We start from the raw sequence: 6,766 nt of genomic DNA, 5'->3' as shown, positions 1-6,766 counted from the left end.
TTTTCATATAGAATATTCTTAAAAATCAGTTAACATAAAACTTCCTATTCCAATCGTTTATTTTATTGAAAGAGTAGTGTGACAAAATTATTACGTATGGACTAAAGTAATTTTCAGAATTATTCATAATTAAGCTTCTTTACCGGGATTCGTTTGTTTTATAAACTGAAAATGGTAATGCTAATTTAATGATGTATTGAAAAATAAAACCGACTAAAATTGTGAAAACCAGAGGCATCAAAACTTAAACTTAAATAATGAGCTAAATAATTAATAAATTAATTTAACCACGTAATCATATTTATATCTACAATATTAAATTTTATTACAATTAATATGACAGACAAAGCTTGCGTCGTACATTTATAAGTCCATTAACTTAATATGCCAATTAAACAAGCAAGTAAACGTAAATAACTACCATTTGTTTTAATTATCTGGTTTTCATTGCTAATTAAACATAGCAAAATTAAAAATAGTAATTTATTTCATAATTCACAGTTAATATTAAATTCTCAACTTTCGAGCATCAAGTCAATAATGTTGACAACTGAAAATGTTTATTACAACAATGATTAAATAATAATATATTAAACTTTGATAAACAACAAATCATGTTTCCTTTTTTGGAATATGTTTTTAATAGTTACAAATTTGGGGGTGCAGCGCGGGCGCGATGATTTGTGAATCTAAGTAATAACAAAAAATGACTTAATTGTTCGAAACAAAGTCTTATCTTCTTTCGGAAAAAGGCTTCTTTGATAAAAATATACAAAGCCATGAATAAAAATAGCAAGAAACAAATAGTTCTATTTGGAAAATGTTTTCGGTGTCAAAATCATTCAACATCACCTAAATTTAATGTATTTATTCCTATTCTGAAGTTAGTTCAATCAAATCGATTTTCTCCTTAAAAAATATTTTCAAATTAAGAATTGAAATAATTAATCTTGGTAAATGTAAGGTTGTACTTCAAAATATCATACACCCTTTCAACCCCAAAACCTACTCTCATTGTCCCTCTTCATATTCATAACATTTATCAGATATGTTATAAAATCGACAAACATAAAAATTACCTTTGTGAACTTTGTATATCTATTTACAAACGTGTGATAAAATATTATCACATTTCAAAACGATGCCCCATCAATATTAAAAATTATTATGTATTTAACATACTTGTAGTAACAGTTTTTTCTGATTTAATGATAACAAAACTTCTATATTAATTTGAATAGTATATAATACGAAATGCCTCTTCCAACAGGCATTTCGTTTTCTCTTGAAAACTAATTCCGAAGAAAAAAATATTCGTAATATATTTTGTATTTACCGAAAAAAATATTCTTATATATTTGTATACATTCTTCGATTGATTAATTACAATGATATTATTTACTATTTTTGCCTATTCACAAAAACCTAACGCCGACGGCAATAATTCATCACTGCGTAACTCAAATTGAACCCCTTAAGAGACAAATTAAAAAAAAAAAATACTTGTGTTCATTCCAATAACGTTTTTTTTTACATTTAGATAAATCAAAGTATGATTTACCCAAATGTTAAAAAAAAAAAAAAATTGGACTGAACACTCATAAAAAAAGGCGTTTTAATCTCTCTCCTCTAAAGAGGTCCAATTTGAGTTACGCGATGATAGATTGTCGTCGACGATAAATATAACATACACGTTGTCACTTATTGAGTCGGATATAAACTAGACTGACGCATAAGGAATGATTTACATAGAAAGCTTAACACCTAGAGAGTGTTTATGCAAATTTTTACCTTAGAGCAAAATGCTTCGTAGTTTTTGTATCTAAAGTCAAAAAATGTTTGTTATTTGGATTATCATCCGATCCAAACGACGATTTCAAAATTTAAAAATTTTTGAATTAAAATTAAGTTTTATATTACGTTAATTATATGAAATTTAGAGTTGTTATTAAGGTGTAATAATATTTACATCATTTGATGGATAAGTAAAGCGAACCACGAGCTTAGAGATTGTAAAAGATGAACGTAAAAAAATATGAATGATGTTAATGAATGATGGTGACAAATTTTAATGCTTTTGAATAAATTATATTTATATTCGTATACCTCGAGGAATATGAAAATTCCGATTCATTTGGGCTAAAGAATTATTACGGTTATCTGACTTTTGTGTTTTATTTCGGCTACTAGATTTCTTCCAAAAACATATCCCTTTGATATTTCATAATTCCTATCATTCATTCTCACGCAATTTGAAATAAAATTCTTCTTTCGGAAGCAGGATTCGGATACTATAATGTTAAGGTAAAATAAACATATCAATTAATGACTTCTAATGAATCTAGGGATTAGGTGAAATGAGTCAAATTGTCTATTGATCAAATTTAGAATAACGCTAATTTTTTAAAGGTTTTTAGATGACATGCACCCAGAGACATATTATCTCTTTGTAATAAAGAAATTGCACTTATTGAGTGTAAAATACACCAAAATAATATTAATACCTATTTATTCAGTAGGCAGTAGTCCTACACATTGGATTGTGTAATCCACAAGCATACACGCTTTGTATCGTTGTTACTTAAGTGATGATAAAAATTCAATTCAATTGAATTTTATTTTGAATCTATTTACAGTAAATTATAAACACTTTTTTTTCTGATTAGTTAATAGTTTGTTTGATTTATGTAGCTTCATGTAAAACGAGCGTGCTCTGTTTTATTTATTTAGTGATTAATCACTTATCTTAAAATTACAAGGTTCTAATACAAATTACTATTCATCTTTTCTAATAAATGTTGTGAAATTTTATCTGGTGTTTTAGATTTAGGCGTAAGAAAAAAGATAATTTAAAATTATCAAAGAGTTGCTGTACCTTTTTTAGAAAATAGTTAAAAGTAAAATATTTGGATTTTACGTAACTATTTAATGCATTATCCGACATATATTATAAAATATTCCTTAGTACTTAAGGTAGGAGCCAATAATATGTAAGAATTCCGTGGCTAAATGTATCGACTCCCCCGATATTCACGAAAAAGATACATGATTGAGATATGACGATGAGGAACGATCATAGAACGCGAGAAGGTTGAAATGTTTCTTAAGAAATGGTAGATTTTTACAAATGACAGTATTTTTTGAAAATTTAATGATATTCTTAATATTTATTGTATGAATTTATATACCAAAATGACAAAATATGTATGTATGTTGTTGTCCCTTGGTAAACATTTATTTTTTCTTGATTATTTCGTGCTAGATCATACGTATAAAAAAACGTAAATTTTTCACGATTCTGTCGTGTAAATTCATATTTTTTTATTTGGTCCCTAGTATTTTTTAATACGAAATTTTTTTCAATATTGAAATGTTTAAATCGTTCTGAAAAGTCTTTTTTCTAGGGCCACAAAAACGAATTTTCGAAACGATTAAATTCGTATTTTTATATTCGTAAACTTTTTTTATCTATAATCAATTATTGTTTTAACTTAAAACTAACTTTTGTATGTTTATATTGTGTCACATATTTTCTTATGGCTGTATTTTTTAATTTGTTCTTGAAACTTCATTTGTCGGAACCATTTAAAACTATTTACATTAAAAATGCTAGTTCAGGGAAAATATGAACTCATGTTTAGGAAAACTTAAAAGCTGACACACATAAAATCAATAAATGACTACCTTACTTTTGTTCTTTTTTCCCGTGAACTCATTTATAAATGTTTATGTATTCAAAAGACTCGAGCAAAAAACATATCATTATACTTCTATAATTCTAAAGTTAATATGCATATCATAATGTAAAACCGATTTAATACTGAATACATATCAATAGCTATATTAGAAGAATACTATGTATATTAAATATATGACATTACATATCATTTTTCATTTTATTAATTTATAAAAAAATGTGGTTAGATCATTAAATATGCGTGGAATGTTAAGAATTTTTCATTGATAATTCAATCGACGCTGGGCATAAATGATGAAACAAACTTTAAAAAAGTGGTATCCTCAAAATACGAAGAAATCCTGCGCGAATTGAAAAAAATACCTTTATTTTATTTTGTGATTTACACGCGTTAAAGGTTTTTTTAATGTTCCACGCGTGTTAATTTTTGATTTACGCATGTTTAATTTGTGATTAACTCAAGTTTATTACGTGATTTCACTATGTTTCCAATAGCACGGTGTGAGTTTCACATGCACACTTGTTATTTTGATACAAGGTTTATGTCACATCAATATTTTATTATGAATTGTATAATTATTTTTGTAATAACGTATTTATGCTATATCTGTTAGATTAAGGAATGTACAATGACATATGACTAAAGTACAGAACCACCATTGATAGCATTATGTACGGCATGGAGAATTATATTTAATAAATGAATTATAAAATATTGCATACATTATTTACCTGTTTATATTTACCCTTAATAGTAACGATATCCTAAACTGAAATATTCCAAAATTCATTTTGTTAAAGAATATAAAGGGACCAGTGCCTCGATTATAAACGCTATCTTCATCTGTATATATCGAGACGGTATACTTAACTTCTGTACTATCTGTATCTTACCTCGGTATGTTCTACCTACTTGTCATATCAACATCATCATAGTTCTACATTATCTCTGGACATCATATGATCGAAAAAAGCCATTAAATGATTGCAAACCGCGTAAGTCCGCGTTCCTTACGTCATTAACATTCAAAATAGTTCTTATTTATATTTTGAATAGGCTTCTGTGATAGAAAGTGCCCACTTCAAAGCGATTATAAACTCCGAAAAGTCCCAATTCAAGCAAAAAAACTTGCTTAAGTATGATTTTTATATGACTTTTAACCATTGCCAAAACGATATGCTTAACGATCGTCTGTATTTATCTACTAAGGTAGTACTGAGCGATTACAAGTTACAAGGCCGACACTCGATACGTTCTCTCAGAAAGAAAACAAAACAAATGGAAAAATTATAATAACCCATGTAAATGCCTAGACTCCCAGATTCCCTTCTCAAAAATGTTTTTCCCTCTCTGTTGCAACAAATTTAAATATGAACAAATCCCTATGGAGAAAATCCAGCCAGATTGCAAGCATTTGGACATACTCAAAACATTGTTGTATTTCAGGATAACCTGCCTCTTGCATTTATTTGGGTAGTTGCTAAATTACAACATCAATTCAAATATAATTTCTCCTCCAATAAAGAATTTCATAGTAGGAGACGGATAGGCGGTTGTGGAGGGCCTGCTTGTCCGTATATTCTGCAAGAAACTCCTCTCCACATGCCTTCTGTGATTCTGGGCACAGTTGGGCTTGCAATGTTTATCCTGGTAATTACAATCGGATGCTTCGGAGTGATGACAGAGAATGGTATCCTGCTCTTCATGTACGATGTAATTCAAATTTTGTCAAATAAAACTAATTTTGAAAATCTGACACAAAATAAATGTATTTAGTAATAAAAATTAATTAAAGATGTGATTTTTTAAATATTTATATGACTTTTGACTTGAAAAATATCAACCTCGGTAAATCCATAATGTTATATTTGGTGGATTCTGCAAATGTTTCCTAGATGTATAGAAGTTTTATGTAGTAGTTAATTTTTTTATGTATTACGACGTTCTTCCTTTCAAAGCAGGATCCAGGAAGTAAGTATGAGCTCGGAATCAATTTGAAACTAACGCTGTATTCCTTCACTGTCATGCGGGGAAACTACTACAAGGTGAAACTAGTAAATTTACTGGCAAATACTGTAGTGAGGGATACAATGAAAGCTTTTGAAGTTTCAATGATCAGTTATTTTGGCGATTTGATTATAAAAAAAATATAATTAAATTTTCTGTAAATTAGTTTTTCTTTTAAATTATAGTAAAATGCAATCTTTATGAACAGCTTTGTGAAAGGAGCGGGCACTTTCATTGTTTATAATGCCTTCTTTCCTATAAGGAAACTAATGCAAATTATAGCCCCCACTGCAACACAATATGCCAAATGATTAAGTTTTAGAAATAGGTGTCTCAGTAGAACTTTGATGTTAAATTGTTGGTTTAATTTAGTGCATTCTTGCATATGTTTTAACAGCTATTTAAAAATTAGTTTTTACATTAGAATATTTCGTAGTCCCTAAACTGGCACCTGGGGTGCTATTTTGAATCTCCTCTACCCCCTAGAAAGTGACTTTTTTTGACACTTTATGTCGCAACTTTATTAGTACAGAAGTATATCATACGGTACTTGGGTTAATTACCGAGTTTTTTCGAACCTTGAATATAAAGCCTTTATATAACCTTTTCAAGATCAAATATGAAATAAAGTCAATGACGCATTTTTCACACATCCATCATTCTAGCTTTACGATTTACCCACTCGATGACTGTATGACACCCTTTAGTAATTTTTATTTTAACACCGCCGTTCGCAAATAGTGTAATATAAGTATTTAATAATAAAAACTATTTTCTTTAAGAAACGTTATAGCATTTTTAAGACAAATCTCTTTATACACATATCACATCAAGAAAAACAAAAAAAAATACAAGGTTTTAAACCAATCTTATAATTTAGTTTTTTGGCTGTCTGGAAATTCTGTTTTTTTTTTAGTTATGACTCTATTTTACCGGATATGCAATAGTTATAATATGTGTGTATTTCAAAATATCTCGTCTTTTGCTTAATGTAACATGACATTATAGCACTGTTTGCAGAGGGATTATTATGATCTCACTGGAAATTGCAGATAGATTTT

Source organism: Micrasema longulum, unplaced genomic scaffold (genome assembly GCF_059751315.1).
Source record: "Micrasema longulum isolate JH-2025_06_02 unplaced genomic scaffold, ASM5975131v1 h1tg001277l, whole genome shotgun sequence".
In the NCBI taxonomy this organism is placed as follows: domain Eukaryota; kingdom Metazoa; phylum Arthropoda; class Insecta; order Trichoptera; family Brachycentridae; genus Micrasema; species Micrasema longulum.
The sequence above is the reverse complement of the archived record's forward strand: the minus strand, read 5'-3'. Positions refer to the sequence as shown.